The following is a 20,767-nucleotide window of genomic DNA, read 5'->3' on the forward strand; positions in this document are numbered from 1 at the left end:
TTTGGCACAATCTAGCGAACAGACCTCATTCAAATTGTGGATGGACCCCACACTAAAGGTAAGTTCGTAACTTCAAAAGGATCACAAGTTACCCTTGACTGCTCTCCAGTCCCAGGAAAAAAAAAAAAAAAAGTGGAACAACTTGGATGTTTAAGTGTTCCCTCCATTCAGCCAGATCAGAAGAGTAAACTTAACAGGTGCTTCAGGTCCCACGGTCTAAGAATGATGTTAGTAGCTTCAAAGTGGCCCCAAGCAGAGTGGAATGCAGATATTCACCTGCTTGTAGACATTCCCAGATGTCTGCCTCTACTGCCAAATCTGCTGAAACAGGAGCACAACGGCCAAGTATACCGAGCAGTAGTCTCCTCCAACTTCATGGTTGGAGATGATTGAGTGACTTCTCAGAAAGAAAACGTTTTTTCCAAGAAAACTTGCAAAAGTCATTGCCAGTTCTGTTAAAACAATCCTCCCCTAACCTATATCAAGGAAAGTAGGAAGTCTTCCTGAATTGGTGCAGTAAAAGGAATATATCCCCTCAAAACAACTTTTAAAGGATGTACTTGATTTCCTTCTTTTTTCTGAAACACAATAAAACTGTGTTGGCAGTGAAAGGCCACAAAAATGATGAAAACATTTGAGAAGACTTGTTCCCCAGGGTACTGAAACCACCCAAATGGAGTGTAAAGAAGGTTCTGGCTTTCTTGACTAAGTCTCCTTATGAACCAATCAGGACTGCTTCAGCCCAAGATTTGGCTTAACAAACTGTTCTCCCTATCTTTGCTGTCAGCAAAAAGAATAAGAGAAATTCAATGCACTTTCCATATGTCAGTCATACTGTGGTTGAACGGAATTGGCTTATATTTTCTGACAACACCCATCGTTCATGACCCAAGGGTGTTGATGGTTTTCTATTCTACTCCGGGAATTTGGTGGGTATTGAACAAGAAGAAAATACCCAGTCAGAGCCTCCCTATGACAGCCAAATGTAGACTGCTCATAAGTACAGGGAGTTTCTAAACGATTTGTAAGGACCACTATCTCCTGACCAAGCAGAAGTTATAGGGAAAGGCTTACAGTTTATAGGGCTGAGGAAATTTGAAAGTCCTGCCCAGCAAATATCAAGGCACAGACAGTGTGAAGTATAGGTCCTACAGTTGCCTTTGTTAAGAAAAACTATGCTGTAGGACAGATTCTGCGTGACAGGGTTTGGAAGAGACAAACTACTACTTTACATCTTTTCTACCTAAAAGATGTAATGCATAAATCCTCGACACCTTCACCTTGGGTTTGGTGGGGTAGCAGCTCGGTAAATGGTGTGAACAGAGTATATGGCCACATAGCTCCGTTAGGCCGCAGAGCTGGGCCTATAACTCAAGTCACTGCTTAGATGTCTCATGAAAGTATATAATTTCTTGCTATATTATGTTTTTGGGAGAGATTGTACTCCCTCCTTTCCAAGAGTTTCCTGTCATTGATGTAGTGGGTTTGTTTCTAGCGTTGGAACAAATTTAAAGATTGTATTTTTCCGAACAATACACTCTCACTATACCCTCCTTGTTCCATCCCTCTTTGCCTGATATCTCTTGCCTTCTGCAAATGTATGGCACAGTGAAGGCAATCCCAATGACATATCCTCAGATGGTTCTCTAATACTTTGGGAGCTATGGAAATAAAATAAAAAATAAATATCTATGAAAACCCAATGATCTGGTTTAATTATTGAATGAAACACAGTTTCCTCCCCTTTTTTATTCACAAGTCAGTGGCTAATTTTTATCATTTACACTTTACTGAAGGATGAATTTTGTCACATCAAGGACTGAATTGACTGATGTACTGGAAGTCCTTATGATTCCATGTAATCTGCAAACAATCTCCGAAGCTTCCTTGGCAAAACCCTGAAATAAAATACATGGCAGTGATTAGCTTGTATTTACTTTATATTTTAGTTAGTAATCTAATGAATGCAGTTAACTTAGGTCTGTAATGCACCCAACATACATACTTACTACCGTAGTTACTGAAAGTCATGCAAAAAAAAAAAAAAACAAAAAAAACATGGCTTGGTAAACAGCAATACCACACACATGAACAAAGCTGAACTGAAAAAACCTTTGGACAGATACCAAGAAATCAGTATTACTTAAAATCCATATAAACGTTTCTGCTATTCTGCATCCATTCCAGGATTGACACGTTAGCTCTGGGAGGATAAGAACGTTGAATTTTAATGGGAAATGATAGGCCCTCTGCAGATAATTTACAGGAGGGATTATAACCCTTCTCAAAACCACAAAAAAGTAAAGGTGATTTAAGTTGTAGATCTGGTTTTATTATTTATATATACATTCCATACAGTTTAATGGCTATATATATTTGTTCATATGCAGATCAAACCTTCCGGGTCGTTAACAGTAGGATAAATCTTGCACCAGCTGGAAAACCGTTTTTATTTAAAACAATCAAGATTGTATCGCAAAGAATCTGTGAGAATTGGCAACTCATGCGTATACAAGGTGAAGGCTGGTTGACGACCAAGCAATCATCTTGTGACGCATTAAGTATTTCTTTGACCACCTTGGAGAGTAGACTGTTTTGCTCTCCTTCCAAGCCGGTTGCTTTGTTTGCCCATGATTTTTGTGTTTTCAGTTGTCTGTGTGTGTGACTGTGTTTATAACGTCTGTGTGTGTGATTGTGTTTATAATGGAGTCTTCTGAGTCTTCACTGCCTCGTCAATGCATGTGTCCGGGCATTCAGGGTTTTCCATGCCCCAGGCTTTTGGCTTCTGCAGTTACAGATCCCATACAACATGCAGTAGCTGCCGATCTAATTTTTGTACTATTACTAATTCCTGCCCGGAATGTCATGGTTGGCCTAAGTTGCAGTGGAAGGTGTTTTACAAGAGGAGGAAGCATTGCAGAGTTTCTACTCTTCCTTCTAGGGAGGGGTTTCAGGCTCCTCGTTTAGATGATTCGGCTTCCCCCTCTTCCAGTAGTGCTCCACCTGCTGCAATTGTTCCTCTGTCTCCTTCCTTTTCTTCCATCGATTCGTCGTTGGAAGTCTCGGGAGTTGTACAGGATGATATGTGTAATGTAGCTCCCTCTCCCACGGGATCTAATGTCTTTCCTGAGAGGGAGGAGGCTGCTTCATCTGTTTCAATAATTTCAGATTCGGAATTGAACAAGATGGTGGCTGTTTGGGCGTCACTAGGCCTACAAAGTTCCCCCTCCTTGGATGGCCTGCTAGCTCATTTCTTGGAGGCAAAAACCCCACCCAGCCCCAATACCAGTCCCACCTCCTCCAGGGCTACATTATTTTGGATCTAGTGTGCTGCCTCCTAGTGGGATACCTTTGTCAACATGGGTCATCTCTTATTGCTCCTCAAGTGAGGCCATTGACCAGCACTACCTTTAGAGATGTAGTGACATCACTCCCAGCATTCTCTCAGCTTGACGTCTTCTCCTGTCATTGTGACATCCTCCCATTCTGCTATGACGTCATTGCTTGCTCTTGCTGAGCCATCAGAGACATTGTTTCAAACCGTGTTTGAAAGGCTGGACTCATCAAGGACTTTGTGGCTTCGTCTTCTGTGAGAGAAAGCACATCACCATCTTCCAACATGGCCGTGTTTCTCCCTTACATGTACGTGTTTGTGAAGTTGGAAGGGAGATACAAGAAGGGAAGGCATTGCCGACTTTCCTACATGGCTGTGTCTCTTCCGTATGCATGAGCAATGCATTGCAAACTTCGCTTCATGGCCATGTCTCTCCCTTATGTGTACATGTTCATGATCATGGAGATGGGGTGCGTTAGAGGAATTCTTCACCATCTTCCTTGCATGGCTGGGCCACTCCCTTGCTGACGATGGGAGTGTTAAGAGTACTTTGCCATCTTCCTTATGCACTCGTGACACCTCCTTACACATATGTGGTTGTGATTTCAGTGGTGCTAGCCCCTTAGCCCGTTCCTGTTCCAGTCCATCGGAAGGATGATAAGGCACTGATTAAGAAGTCGAAGGTATCTTCTACAAAGTTGTCTGCTCCTTCCAAGTAGTCTTCTCTCTGTGAGGTTGCAGTTGACGGTTGAAAGTGTGAAGCATCTTTGGTATATGGACGTGTTTCTTGTTCTCCTATTAGAGACCAGAATCTTAGAAGTCAGTCTCTTTTCGACGTCATTTCTTGTCTCGAGAACGTGGTCGGTCGTCGACTCATGGATGCGAACTAGACTCGTCGCACATCCACATGTGATTTGTCCTGCGAACATGTACATGGTTCGTCCTGTGGACATGTATGTGATTCGTCTCATGAACGTGTGCATGGTTCATCGCAGATCTCAAAGATTCCTTGCTATACCGATGATGGTTTCAATCGATTGTTTTAACTGTTTCCAGCTAGCCGTGAGAAGCATTATCTTATAGTTCAGGCTAGGTTTGCCTTAGCTTTGAAAAATACAAAATTATTAAAAACTTGTCATTTTTAAGAAAAAAATTAAAACCTGTTCTATGCAAATTTCCGTGGTGAATGCATGTCACCAAGTGTAATGGTAATTGCTGTATAGCAAAGAAAGATAAAGGGAAAGGAAAATGCATCTTCGAGAAATTCTGCAGCAAGGAGGCATTCGTGCCCGTGTTGGAGGCGCCTGTTCTCGCGGTTGTACTGGAATTGTCGGGCATGTTGTGGAGCGCAACACGCGCCTAAGTGTCGTGAGAAACGCAGTGAAATATGATGCAATATTCCATCGAGATTCTTCTAAATCGTTCCCGTAATCTCGGGAGTCTGTAGCGCTCGCCGTAGGCTCTGACCCCAGAATGCCGTATAAATACGACGGACGAAGTAGGGGAAGGCAGATCATCAGTTAGTCACACAGAGAGATCCTCAGTAAGAGCCACAGATCAGATTATCAGTGAGAGATCAGCAGCAGAGATCGTCAGAGAGAGATAAGAGAAGAAGGAACCAGGACGAAGGATCAGAGAAAAAGTCACTCGAGAGTTGGTTTGAATTCTGGTCAGTCGTCCTTCAGGAGTGGACGACAGAGTTATTTCGACGTTGAGCGGAGACTTCAGTAGAGAGACGTTCTGCTAGAGGTTTTGGGGAGTTCCTGCCTTTCAAGTATCAAGAGTAGACATTATTTTCTGCAATACGGAGTCAAGAAGACGTCTGCAATCACAGTTCTCCTTTTGTGAAGCCATTACTTCAAGTTGCAAAACGCCAGCAAGTACTTTCATTACCTCACTGTTCTCCCAGTTCATGCAGTGTAAGATTTTACCTTTTTTATGTAAATAGAAGACACCATTCTGCATTTATCTTTGTTAGTGAGCTTGTAAATAACCTTTGTGTAGTAGTCTTTCTCTACATTCGTATCCCCAGTTTCAACTGTTGGTGTTGAAATTTTGTTTATTTCATATCGAACCTGTAGCGGATCTCTCTCTCGGTTCGTAACACCAAGCATAAAGATCTGTATGTTCTGATATCTGAGGCTTAATCAATATACGTACAGGCAGTCCCTGGCTTATGATGGGTTCGGCTTACGGTGTTCCAAGGTTACGACACTTTTCAATTATATTTAACAGAAATTATTTCCAGGTTTACGATGCATGTTTCAGGGTTATGGCACAATGACGCCGATCTGACAGAAGAAATATATTAACAACGGGAGCGTCGCCCCCGCTATTTTCACATAGCGGGGAAGGCGAAACTGGTAACTCTCTCTCTCTATCTCTCTCTCTCTCTCTCTCTCTCTCTCTCTCTCTCTCTCTCTCTAGGCGATCACTGGCAATAGCCCTCTTCTCTCTCTCCTCTCCTCTCTCTCTCTCTCTCTCTCTCTCTCCCTCTTCTCTCTCTCTAGGCGATCAACTGGCAAATAGCCCTCTCTCTCTTCCTTCTCTCTCTTCTCTCTCTATCTCTCTTCCTCTCTCTCTCTAGGGGCGATTCACTGGCAATAGCCCTCTCTCTCTTCTCTCTCTCTCTCTCTCTCTCTCTCTCTCTAGCGTCACTGGCAATAGCCCTCTCTTTCTCTCTCTTATGCATTCCCTGACCATCCAAGATTGGAAGATGCAAAATATACCGGAAGAAGAGGTTACTAGTAACTCCTCGGTAGACATTAGAGGTGCCTCACACTGAGGGACCTGGGGCAACCCGAACAAGATGTAGGTCTGTAAGGTGTCTCTCTCTCTCTCTCTCCCTCTCTCTCTCTCTCTCTCTCTCTCTCTCTCTCCTCCTCTCTCTCCATTCCCATCAAGTCATCAAATCAGAGTCAGAACTACAAAAATATACGTTTATTCAAAGCAAAGTACTAATTGAATAATTCAGGTTCTCGCAGGATAATTAATAGAATGATTCATAGATCAATTAACTCTGATAACCCCCGGTAAATAATAGTCTTAATCAGTAATAGTCAAACACCAATTATCTCTTCTCCAAAATATTATAGTTCCCTCACTAGGACACTTAGTCCCTTCCACTAGAATACCTAGTTCCTTCCACTAGGACACATAATCCCCTCCACAAGATCCGCCTGTTCAAAAGATAGGAGAACACATTGTGAGCACATACAGTTGTAAAAAAGTCAAAAGATTAAATGAAATAGAACATCTTTACAAAATGTCAAAAACAGAGTAAGCCACATCTTTGGCTAAAGCACATTGACTCTTACCCATTACAGCTTGGAAAATCACACACTTAAACAAAAACACATTGTAGAGCCATCCAGGCTCTTTCTCCCCAAGGCAGCCGTCTCCCCCGTTCTGCCTAGTTACCTGTTGTTAGAACAAAAAGAGGCGCACACACACAAACTCACACCCTTCGTCCACACCCAGAAACTGCTTTCAACTGGTTTCAAAGTCACCTTCTCTCTAACTCACACACCTACAGGACAACCATTGACCTGCTTCGTAAGCATCTTAATGTCACACCATCCTAGAAAAAGAGTTATCAGCTTTCTTAAGCTGTCGCTCGGACTCTGCTCCATGGGAAGTTAAAAAAATGATAAGTCTGTACATTCCACCTTTTTACAGATTAGCTCCGCCACCATCCTGGCTAGCCCCAGCCTAGCCACAGGCCACATAAAAAACAGCTCAATATATAAAACAAACACATTGGCCGGCTCATTAAACACAAAATATAGTAGTAACTGCACATCTCTGGCAGCACAAAGTAATGTATCATGCTTCATCTCCAAAAACAATTGGGTGTAGAAACTTTTTCTGCATCTTGGATACTTGAATCTCCCTCTTTGTCTGCAACTGCTTGCACAGACTCATAGCACGCTAAAGGAAGGCGAAATGTCTCCCAGCGGAAGACATCCAACGGCTTCTGTAGACCCAAAAGCGCTGTAGAACTCTGTAGACTCGTAGAAACTTCTCGTAATTAGGCAAACAACTGCAACGGCTGGTGGGCATCTTGCTAGCGTCGGGGAACGATGATTATGGTGTGTTTAGTATGTCAGTCAAGTCATCGGTCAATCAAAAAAATGAAAATTAACCCCAAACATACTACTACTATCAAATAATGACATCAAAAATTCCCAAAAATACTAACTGAACGTCTCCCAATTAATCTCCATTAATATGACCACTAAACTAATTTCTAACTTCACTCGAGAAGGAACCTCCATATGACCACTAAATCATAAGTCATTATCACAACCCCCCAAAGTAAATATTAAGTTCTCTAAATTAATTCTCCAATAATAAAAAAAAAAACTTCACCAAATTTGCACATCAGCACACACAATCCAGGACTCGCAGTAACTCCACAGACTTCTGCACTCACATTTCAAACTCGCAAATTCTCACAAGAAAAAAAAGAAAAAAGTAATGAGCCCCACCCCCTCAAAAAAAAAAAAAAAAAAAAAAAAAATCACAAGCCCAGCCCCAAAATTATCACAAAAAAAAAAACAAAAAAAAATGTTCTCCTCAAGCTCTGATATTTTCAACAACCCACAAAATCAGTAAAACACTTCAATGTCTGACCGCAAAAACCCTTTACTGCTCGTAATAAATTTCACTGAGACTTACTGTCAAACGCCCATTTCATGCAATTCACAAAGCCCTACAAATTACATCTCCCGTCCAAAAAGAAAATGCTATTTAAAGCTCAATCCCCAATTACATCTCTCATAGGAAAAGAAAAAAAGGAAAATAAAAAAAGCACATAATATATGCATGATATACATAACCCCACGTTTTCCCCAACAAATGCAATATTTATAGTTATGGAATTTTTGCCATCGCAACTTTCCAAGCTATCGGACACGGCCAGAAAGCAATCCCTTACATGTGCATTTTCATGAAATGCTATGGTCAACATTTCCAGATATTGCAAAAACTGAGCAATCAACACTACAATAAAAGAGTCAGGAACCGGACTCATCACAGCATTTTCAGCAAAAATCCACCTACGGACACGTCAGGTGCTCGAACTGCAGCATAAAAAGGTCTAGTCAGACTCACAACTTCAGAAACCCATGATTCTCAAAAAAACATTCTATAACTGACCCAACCAAGTAAGCACATTTCACAAAATTATCTCTAGGATATGACTAAGGTGTTCAAAATTTCTCTCAAAGACATAACTCTCACATGATACTGCCCAATTATATAAAAAAAATTCACCTATTCGGGATAAAACTACGGTAAACTCACAATTCGGCAATTATATGCCTCCAAAAATAGCTCACTGGTGAACATAAAAAATGCAACATCTCCATAGGACCACAATGCAATAATGCCACTCGCTTCCAATTAGTCACAAAACCAAAAAGAACCACAGAACTCTTCTCTTGACTCGTAAAAACTCCAGGAATTCAACTAAAAAAATCATAACCACAAAAAGGTCACCCCAAAGATTAATGCCATCCACATATATATATAAATCACCATCTTAATAATAACACCACCCCAGTGATGAAAATATTTCTTCATTTAATTTATTTAACCACACCACCATATTTCCCTCTTTTTATTTCACCAATAACCCATGTTAATAAAACGACCACTCCAGTAACAAAAAATATTCACCTCTATTTCGGCAAATAAAAAAAATACTTACCTCCAAAATTATATCTCCAAGCAGGATAACAAAAATGTAACTCCACCTCCAAAAAATTCACTCAAAGCATCTAGCTGACACACTAAAAAAATATTGCCCATGTCTCTCAAAAAACCAAAAGGTGTCTCCATTTGCAACAAAACTGGCTGCAAAATAATTGAACTAAACATAGCTCTCAGCCACCAACAAAAAAAAAATAAAAATAAAATATTCAAATGGCCAAAAAATATTATATCTCAAATTATCATCTCCAATTCTCCAGGAAAATAACCCAATGTTATCGTCAAAAACTATAAAAACACTGTTTAGCATAACTGCTGAAAAAGGGCAAAACTCGACAAATAAAATTGCCCAGGAAATTCTAGAAAAAATCACCAATGTGCCACAACTCATTATAACAAAACTCCAAATTCAAAGTGTCTAAGCAAAGACTTCTCCATATGCACTACGACATAGACCACTAGAAACTTAACCAAGTTTCCTATCTCTGGCAATACTGTCACAAATGCAACAAAGGTATTGTGCAATAAAACCCACACTTCTGGAACACAAATATCCAGAAAGAAAAAAAAAATGTCAGTGCCATTACATATGCATTAAAAAAAAATGCAAAAATTCTCCATAAATCTCTCTGCAGCATCAAAACAGCTGAAAACTTATAAACACGTTCCTGAACAATGACTCCAAGTTGCGAACTGAGATTTCTTCACGCACAAACTGGAGAGAAAAATATATTCAAACTCACCCATGATAAAAAAAAACTTGTGTCAGCGATGGGTAACATCCAAAAAAGGAAAAAAGAAAAATCAACGGCACTGTTAACTATCCCCGTGACTCATGTAGATGTCAAGAAATTTCCTGCTGAACTCATAAAAAAATAGAAAAACAACAAATGTGTCGTTAGTTCCTCCCAAATCCACCCTTGATAGCATTACAACACCCATGTTAGTATCTAAAAAAAATCACCAGTATTAGTATAAAAAACATCACCAATGTTAATGCTCGCCCATTCACCAAAAATTCAGCACACAATTCACCAGAAGTTCAGCAAAATTCACCAAAAATTCAGCCAGATTCATCATCCACGAACCACTCACATATTCTCCAAAGTCATAGAACTCAATAAATAATTAACCACAAAACTTCTCCCTTAATTCATTGTAATGATCCTCCATATATTATTATCTAATAATTATAAAATAACCTCCCATGAAATATCTCAAAATAATGATAATTCTACTCAAGTACCTCCCGTAAAATATCTCCCATAATAATGATAATAAGAATTCTCCAGTAAAATATCTCAAGTAAGGGCATTAATATTACCATTCCCCAGAATTTATCAATATTGCCACACCAAAACTCAACACCATTTCCCCAGTATACACCAAATACAATACGAAGCACCCATCCACCACCAATGGCGACACCACCTGACAACATCACTCGGCTATCATCATCAGTCAGCACCACTAATCATTTTTAACTTCCATGGGAAGTTAAAAATGATAAGTCTGTACATTCCTCCTTTTTACAAATATGACACCAAAAAATGGCAAATAATATTTGAAGTTTTTTTTTATGAAAAATGCAATAAAAAATGCAGTTAGTATAGTTTTTAATACACCCAAAGCATTAAAAGTAAGGTTTTCTTAGGATTTTTGATGATTTTCCGGTTTATGACAATTTTCGGCTTACGACACATCTCTAGAATGGAACCCGTCGTAAGCCGGGGACTGCCTGTATGTTAAAGGTAATATCCAAAACAATTCTCTCAACAGATTATAAATAATGCATTCTGCCAAGTGGATCATATTAACTTTGTGACAAACTAAGACATGGGACTAGGCAAACAATATATTCAATAATGACCTAAATCATAGTTACTTCTGTCTTGAATAAAGAAATCTTTTGAGAGACCTTATCTTAGAATATCAAGATCCTGTGAGCTAGCCGAGAGCCGGTGTGGGATCTATCATATAACAGGTAGAAGAAAAGATCTCTAGTATATCGTTAACTCTTCAAGCAAAGCATGGGGAAAGAAGCAGCACACCCACATATGTATATCAAGATTTTACATGTAAGATTACAACTTCATGTTGTCTTAGCAAGATCAGGGTGGCAAACTGCTGCAGATATCAAATATTTTATGTAAACATAAAAAAGAACACGCCATTACCAAACTGGTTCATTTTGGTATCAGATTATTACTAAAGTCTTCCAGTTCCCTGCACTGAAACTTTTCATTTCTGCTTGACTTCTTACCTCACTCTCTCCCTCCCTCTCAAATTCTTAAAGCATTAAGTGTCACAAAAGGTTTCAAAATGTTTGTTATCCCTTCATTGCAATCGTTATGTTTTTTAAATAAGCATCTCCACTTTATTTTCTCAGAGATAATAATCAGAATCCTCAGACAAAGAATGTGTCAAAATTATCTTATTTTGGTTTTGCTCATATTGACAATTTATTACTTTATTTATAAATATTTATGTTAAACGGCTCAAGTGAAACACTATAGGTGCACTTGCGAAATCATATTGCAAGTACCCCTCAAATCTCATTTGGATCCATGTTCACTGATAATTCTCACCTCTCAGCGACATTGAACTTGAGAAAACTGTAGTTTCAAAATAAACCTCGATAATGTATACGACCTCTGTTTTGAAGGAAACAAGGCAATCTTTGTGCAATATTTTAAAGATAACTAAAAAGAACAATTTCACAAAGATCTCGCTCAACAAACATTCTAAAAATAAGCATCTAATTCACTTATTCTCGGAACTGTAACAGAACACTACTGAAGGGAATGAAGTGCACATTCGCAAATCTGTATCACATAATTCACTCCGACACCTAGATATGTATCTGCAAACATTTGATTTAATTAAAACAAAATAAAAAAAAATTTAAAAAATTTTATGATTTAATTATTTTGGATACTTATCTACTGTTAAAGTTAGCTTATTTCTTTGTGTCATTAGGTGCGATCGCACTCAAATAAATAAAGCAATGCTTAGCTGACCCACTAGGATCTGTAATCACTTATTTCCAACAGGTGGTGTTTGTAATGTTAACGTTATTGTCAGAGTTCTTCATGACCACCCACCAAGATGTGGGCCCTGTAGGGAAAGCAGTGCCACCAGTGGCACCATAGCTCAACCTCTTCGTTCTTTACTGTACCTCCTTTAATTTTTCTTTTTCTTGCATCTTTTTTCCACCCTCTAACAATGAAGTCATAGTGTAACTGTGTGGTTTATTATCTCCACTACCACAGTTTTTCAGATTCCTTCCTATTCTCAGTTTCTTATTTCGATAGATATGCAAATCGAAGGATGTTAGCAATCAATCCCCCTTAATTTTCTTGATATGGCTGCTGCATGAATCTATATTTCTAAAGTCACTATATGCTGGGCAGTAACTCAAGAAATTTTCTCAAATTTTCAGTCATTTTCACAACACAAACATTTTGTATCTTCTCTTTTAAACCCATTCCTATTGTTTAATTGTAGTGCGCTTAATTGAGCCTGTGATCAACTTAGAAAAACTGTTATCATACGGTTTCTTCTATGTCTTCCATAAATTTTGTCGTAGATTTTTACAGTTGTCTTTTGTCATTTATTTCTCTTGGCCTAATTTCTTTGTCTATCAATTTTTTTAACTGCTTACCTTTAATTGATTCAATTTTACTTCAATTTATGTTTACATAACACTTACAGATACTCTCATTTGCAGAATCCAAGGTGTTTTTCTTATTTTCATATTGGTCTATGTTTATTTCACATAGGAACCAATTTCCACCATTCTCCAGTGTATGCTTCAGATAAAACAGTTTTTATTCTTCATATCTCTTGAGTGGGGGCAGGAAGAGGTCCTATTTCAGGTCTTAAAGCTCAACTTGCTGTGTCCCTTGATGTCTTCAGCATCGTCCTGTACACTTGGTTGACTATTATTTGAAGTTCAAGTATATCTTCTTGTAGTTTCATGACTTCCATGGCATACATGAAGGATGGCATATCTAATCCTTTCCAATACAACTTACCTATTTTCACCTGGTTATAGCTTTTACTATTGCATTAGCCAATGTATACCATCCGCTTTGCACTATTTCTTTCAGGTTGTTTAGTGTCACACCTAGGTATCTTTTTCTGCTGAACTATTTTTATTCCTTCTATGTGCGGCATATTTTCAACAGTGTCACTAGCTGAATATTAATATACGTAATTGATCTAGCCTTTATTTATATTTAGGCCACATTCAACTTGCTGTTTCCATAAGAATTCTTATGGCTTTTGATACTTCTTTAAGGGGGTGTACTAGCATTAATCCATCGTCAGCATCTAATAACACCAAGATTCTCATAATTTCATTCCTATATCCTTCCGTTGTATTTTCCAGTTTTTCGATAATCAATTAGCTTTCAGCTGTGTACCAAAGAAGAAATGTTAACCCATGTGGAATGTCGGCCATGTTGTCAACTTGCAAATTTTTACACATATGTTGTGTGGTATGCTCACTTAGTTTATATGGCACTGTCCAGGTTATCATTTATTATAGCATAATTTTAGACATACCCAGATTTTATGTCAGTGAATGTTTCCATCCTTATGATCACGCATGATCTCGCATTCCAAGCACTATAATTTTTACAATGCAATGTTAATTTTATCTGGCACCATCAGTCAACAACGCTCACTTGACACAAACTTCACTCTTGAAGAGCACACTACTCTTTCTCTTGCTTATCTCGACATATCCTGTTATATCAAATACTACCGATGGCCTGAGAATTTTGGAGGTTACCTCTGATATGAATCTGATAATTTAAAAAGTATGAATTTGCCCCTTACAAAAATACAGTCTTTCTTGAAGTGCATATGGAGCAGTTCATTTGTGCTATCGCTTCTTAAGGATGGAAGCCATTGGAAAAATATTACCATTATTATATAGTGTATATACATTGTATATATATTGAAATACTTCTACTTTATGATAGTGTAAATAAAAGCTGAATATATAGGCCTAAAGATTAAAACTGGTTATTAATTGCAAAATGAAAACTTATTTACTAAACATTTCCTAGATATGTGACAAGTATGGAAATATCAAGACTACCTGGAAAGCAGTGTCTAGTGTATCAAAATTAATTTGTGACATGATGGTACCATATTTTGAATCTTGTTTGTGTGTTATTAAATTATGAATTTCCCCCCACTGGAAAGTTTCCACAGTCTTCTAGTTAAGTCTCATTGCATTGACTAAAGGCCTACATGTGATCTTGATTATGTGTGCTACTTGGAAGTATCTCTCATTTTTCTATTATATCAACCCACACTATTTCTGTGTTCATGTGAATGCCGCCACACTGCCAATCAATAGATGCCAGTCTGAGATTTTATTGCAGCAAAGAGGTTGTACTAATCATGAATCTCATGTCCCTTGGTACATTTATAGTAACAGTCTGCATCTGTAAAAATCAGAGCATAATAATAAAAAAAAAAGACGAATGACTGACTTGGAAAAGATCATGATGGGCTTCAGTTTCTCTGGTAAGAAGATTTCCTCTTGATTCCTCCTTACTCCTGTAATGATTCTTTTGGCAGCATCGGCTGGTTCTAAGATCTCAAACAGCCATGGAAATCTGGGTGAATGAACATGAACATTAATTATTGCAGGGAAAGTTAGGAATGGATGGAATTTTTACATAAAAATGAATTTCCTGAAAATTTTGTTGCATTCTTTTGTCAAATTGTATTATTCTTTACTGAGGTCTCCACTTCAAAGAAAATATATAATGTTGACTATCAAAAAGAAATTGTATCTCAAAGAAAGTTTCGATTCCAAAAGAATAATAGTCAGGATAATTACTTCAGGTTTGGTTTTACATCATCCAACATTAGAGATCAGGAAAGGATGCACAGCAGTAACATGACTTGGGATCTTCGCTCTGCCTGTTCTTCATCCAATGCTTCTGTCATGCCTGCAAAAAGGAGAGACAAATATAAAATGAGTGCATAACCGACACACCAGTATCACAAGGAATATTCCCTCACATTTCATATTTTTCACTTAATCTTCTGCTTATTAAATTATGCTCTCATATCATTCATTTCAGACAGGGATTAAATTATGGCAATGAGTCTTTTACTGTTGGTAAAAATAATCATATTCCTGTTAATAATTGTCTTTTTGTGTCTGAAACTGTATTGGGCATATCCTATAAGAAAGTGATGATTCACACATTTAAAAAAATTGAAGAATTAGTAACAACAGACAAATTAGATAGTATTCAATAATAAATATTAGCTAAAATTTCTTCTCAGAATATTAGCACAGCTCACCTGAACATTTACCTGTCCAAAACCAAACTACACTGACCAGGTTGTCAGTATTTCCAAGAACAAGAATTCAGTCAAATTGATGATAAAAGTCCTTAACTCTATGTGAATAATGCAAAAACATATTTTGTGCAGTTCCGGAAATTCTCAACTATCATTCAGACCTAAACGTTAGATAATGTACCAGATTCTGAAGCTGCTGTAAGAGGCATGGTTTATTTAACTACCTGGACAGAAAAATCTTCCTGACTGCTTATGAGTCTTATGGAACAATCTTGGAGAATTAAGGAAGGTATTTATCATTAAGAAAACCTTTTACAAGTCCTCACAAACTCAAAACTTAACTATTCTCCTTCAAAATCTACTCATTACATGTATTGATATGAAAACAACATTTCTCACGTTTTGACTTTCTCAATTCAGGGACTAAGTGGTGGCCTAATTAGAATAAAATTGATAAGTTTCATATATGTACAGTGGTACCTCGAGATACGAAAGGCTCAACTTACGAAAAACTCGAGATACGAAAGCCAATATGAAAAATTTAACGCCTCTACATACGAAAAGTTTTCAAGATACGAAAGGTTTCTGTAAAGTCCGAGATTCACCCGAACCACCGATAACAATTTTGAAACTCGCGCGCCGCCAACTTAGTAGACTCACCACTATCCTCCTGCTCTCCCATTGGTTCCTGATGCTAGTCGCGGCCATGAGATCCTTCTCTCCTATTGGCCAGCATCCCTCCCATCATGCATCTATGTACGTGGTGGTGTGCCTCGGCCACTCGGTACCAGCATCGTTATGGTACGCACGCGGTATTCGTTCGGTCTAACGATTTCGTTTAGTAACGTAAATTCGTTAGTGATTTCGTTGCAGTATACGTACTTTATCGTGTTGTGCGAAAACTTTATTCTACTTATAAGTAAATTACGTACAAGATAACGTAGTCATGGGTCCCAAGAAAGTTGAAATTCACGGAAAGAAGCGAATGATCTCTTTGGAGACAAAGATGGAGATTATCAAGATATATGAAGCTGGTATGTGATTGAGTGTGATCGCCAAGGAATACGCCCGAAATCCGTCGACAATAGGCACCATCCTTAAACAGAAGGATGTCATCAAAGCAGCTACACCTTCCAAGGGCATCACTATTTTTGTCCAGCAAAAGGACCCACATGTACGACGAGATGGAACGGCTGCTTATGTCTGGATAAAAGACAAAGAAATCGCTGGCGATACGATAACGGAGACGGCAATCTCCCACAAGGCCAGCTCTATTTTCGGCGATTGATTGCGTTAGGCGGAAGACGATGGAGGGGAAGGGATATCAACGCAAACCCCAGAGTTCAAGGCTTCGCATGGCTGGTTCGAGAAATTTTGTAAACGCACTGGCATCCATTCGGTGGTGCGGCATGGGGAGGCTGCCAGCTCGGACACGAAAGCGGCCGAAGCATTTAAAAAGACGTTCGATGAGATGATGACCAAGGAAGGCTACAGTTCTCAGCAAGTCTTCAACTGTGATGAGACAGGCCTTTTTTGGAAAAAAATGCCTCGTCAGACGTACATCACGGAGGAAGATAAGCAATCTTCCTTGGATCGTTCCTTTTTAAAGAAGCTTTAGCATTAGCAGGAGTAAGCAAAAAGGAAGAACAAGTGTTATGGTCAGCCATGAGCTCCATACAGGTTCAAAAAAATAAATTAAGAAAATTGATAATGGGACTGGAAAGTCTGGCAGGGGCAGAGGTAACAACGGGAAAAAGGACTTCACAACAAAAACTGCAGAATAACCTTAAAAACTACTTTATTAAGCCTAAATTATTCACATATATACAAGTGAGTCAGGTTTGGTCAAAATTAATACATTACCAAAATAAATTAAATAGCAAGAGTCAATAACAGATGCAGCATAAATAAAGGTTACTTTAGTAAACATCATAATGAACAGTAAACATTGCAGTTAACAATTGTTAAATACTTTAATAACAACAACAACAAAAATCACGATAGCATAAAGAAATGCACCCACAGCTAAATAATATAATGGTACACAACTTCATACATTACACACATGGAAACCTTTAAGCAGCGTAAATACATACAATACAGAAATTGTTAAACAGCATAAATGCAAATCTTTAAATACTTTAATAGCATAAATATCAATAGCCAAAGCGGTAATATAACAAATCAAGCAGCACAAATACCAAATTACTTGTACAAAATGACAAGGTAACAATACATTATCTGGAGAATTACATTTAACATACCCTCGTGCAGTACAAAAAACACCACGACAATCTACACAGAGATGTCAAGACCACGAAGGGTCCAAGAGGACAAACACCATTGAACTTTGCACGATCATCGAAATACCCGCCCTATGACGGCCAACAGGAACATCTCCAAAAACAAACAGATGATCGCCAGAGTCAAGGCAACAGCAAGTCTGCTGTCAAACAGGAACAACACCGTTCCTCCGATGGACAAGGTTCAGCCATCAAAACCATCCTCGAACTGCAGAGGGCCACAGGTAGCGAAATACCTTCAGTTCCAACATTCTCCAACTCCAAGCTGTTATGCTGTCAAGATCTGTACTCGCTGCTATCCCAAACCTGACTAAAGTTAATCACAATGCAAGGAGCAAAAGTCACCTCTTACAAAGAAAAACAAGCACTACTGGGTAAGGAGGGCACCTTCCACAAGGGGAACGACGACAGAACGGTTGTTCCCAACAATAACAAGCACTGAACTTTGTTTACACAAGTGATAAAAAAACAGAAAGTTGTAAGCAAAAAGGAAGAACCAAGTGATCAAAAAGAAAGTTGAAATGGTGATGAAGTTGAAATTCTGTAAAAAAAAAATAAATAAATAAATAAATAAATAAATAAAAAAAAAAAAAAAAAAAAAAAAAAACAAAAAAAAAAAAAAAAAAAAATTTAAATTTATTAGTTTTTTTGTAAAGTTAAGTGTTACAGTTTTGTTAATGTGATTTGTAAATTTTAGTTTAGTTTTCCTTACATTTTTTTATGTGTTTTTTGTAAAGTAAAGGTAAAGGTACGTACGTACGTATCTGCCGTTTGTCGTCCTCCTCCTCCTCTGCCGCCACTTTCGGAGATAGCCTCATTCAAAGGTAAGCTTCCACATTTTACGTACAGTATTCTTGTATACCATGTACACTAATACACCTTATTACAGATTAATTTGCATTACGTTATTAAGTTAGGTATTGAATGGTCCAATTTGTTGTAGTATTTCATTGTTTAAAAGTCGATTTAGCTTTATTATGAAATTTACTGGGGTGTTTTTGGAGGGCTTGGAATGGATTAGTCATTTTACATGTAAAATGTGGTCCAAGATACGAAAACCTCATGATATGAAGGGCGCCTCGGAACGGATTAATTTCGTATCTCGAGGTACTACTGTACGTACTTACCAAGTAATTACTTAGCTATAGTTTTCACTCGCACAGCAATCCAAAAATTTTTAAAATTCTGTTAGCGCTTCCATTGCAAAGTGTAGGTGATTAGCCATGCCCATTGCACAGGTTACATGGCAACAACTTAAGCTGGCAAGTCTCATTCTGTTTTTGACATGTCCATGCGATGAGAGTGGAGGAGGGAGGGCTTTGACAATATAATTACTAATTACTTGGTATGTATTTATGAAACTTAATTTTATTATAAAAATATCATTTTCATACAGACAACTTACAAAGTAATTACTTAGCTGAATCCCACATTGATTGGGGGTGGGATAGATAGACTCCAAAACAATATGTGTGATAATGACTTTGAAACAGAAAGGATGGCTAGCATTGAAACAATCCTTGACTGGTAAGAGACCTACTGCAGGTGAATACTACCTCTGGTTGGTGCTCATCTTCACCTGTAGTGGCGTGGCAGTTGAGCTGAGGGTCGCCTCTGCATCAGTGGGGAGTCTTGCAATGGAGGATAGGCCTGATCACTTGTAAGACATACATAAAAACAAATGTAATATCTTAAGGCTCCGACTGGTCAGAGAACACTTTCCTCTTCTTCCAGTCCCAGGATTTCCATTAAACTCTTGAATATGAAAAGAGCAAGGCCAGAGCTTGGATGGTTCCTTATTCTTGGCCAGGAAACCTAGGGTGAAAGAGCACACACTGTCTCCTTGAGAAAAGCCTACCCTTTTGTCAATAGTCTACCGTTCACTTATATCTTGGCAGTCACCAAAGCTACAAGGAAGAGTCTTCTGAGGGGTTCTTGAGGGAAGCAGAACCAAGGGGTTTTGAAAGAAGGGCCCGTGAGCCACTTAGCACAACATCTAGGTTCCAAGAAACCAGGTCGGCTTTCTTCTGCTAAGAAGTATCGAATGACTTGACGAAGTCATTAAGATCCTGTTTTGATGACAGGTCCATACCTCTGTGCTTCAAATCTGAGGTAAGCATTGCTCCGTATCCTTTAATGTTAGGAGAGGACAGACCTCTGGACAGAGGTTGTCAGATTGAGGAGGCAGTCTGCTATTTGGATCAAAGACATCTCAGAAGTTAAGATATCTCATCTGGTGAAAATTGTCCATTTTGATTGGTAGATGTCACAAGAAGATTGTTGTCTGCACTCTGCAATAGCTTCCGCAGCTGCTCTTGAAAAAAAACCTTTCGCTATGACAAGTTTCCTGACAGTCTGAAGCCTGTCAGAGTGAGAGTGGACTACCTTTGGTGGTATCTCTTGAAGTGAGGTTGTTTGAGTAGCTACTGTCTGGGGAAGCAGCCTTGGGAAGTTTACCGAAAGACATAAACGGTCTGAGCCCCATTCCTTCACGAACCAGAACAAATCTACAAGGGTCATAGAGACATTGTGATGTGGCACAAACTTGTTCAGCACTTCCCTCACCATGTTCAAGGGCAGGAAGGCATACAGATCCAGGCCCGACCAGTCACGGAGCATGGCATCTGTTGCCCATGCCAGGAGATCCGATCCTATGTTGCCTGGCAGAGGGAAAAGAAATGAGTGCCCCATTTCTGGATGTACAACAGCGTGGTGGTGGTGTCTGCATGTACTACCACTGCCTTGTAAGTCATGATCGAAAAGAACTGAAAGCCTCTATGAATGGCCTTTTACTCCTCGATTCCCCAGAAGGGCTCCCTAGCCTGGATCCAAGGCATCTGAGTAGAAGTCTAGGTCGGGGCTCAGAGGATGAAGAGACTTTCCCAGGGAAAGCCTTGCTTCAGACAGCCACCACTGTAGGCCTAACCTTATTTCCTGAGTGATGGGAAACACAACAGTCTGGCCAAGTTTTTGTGTCCCAGTTGGCTTTTAGGTAGAATTGGAGGACTTTCATGTGCAATCTGCCCAACTTGATGATGGTCTCAATGGACGAAAGAGTCCCTAGTAGGCTCATCCACTG

The 20,767-nt window shown here is 38.8% G+C and overlaps 1 pseudogene; it reads right to left on the reverse strand.

The window, feature by feature from the left end:
* Nucleotides 1-1,746: 1,746 nt before the first annotated feature.
* The window catches only part of LOC135216999 (epidermal retinol dehydrogenase 2-like), a 31,958-nt pseudogene continuing 12,937 nt past the window's right edge, over nucleotides 1,747-20,767 (reverse strand).

Source organism: Macrobrachium nipponense, chromosome 7 (genome assembly GCF_015104395.2).
Source record: "Macrobrachium nipponense isolate FS-2020 chromosome 7, ASM1510439v2, whole genome shotgun sequence".
NCBI classification, from domain to species: Eukaryota; Metazoa; Arthropoda; class Malacostraca; order Decapoda; family Palaemonidae; genus Macrobrachium; species Macrobrachium nipponense.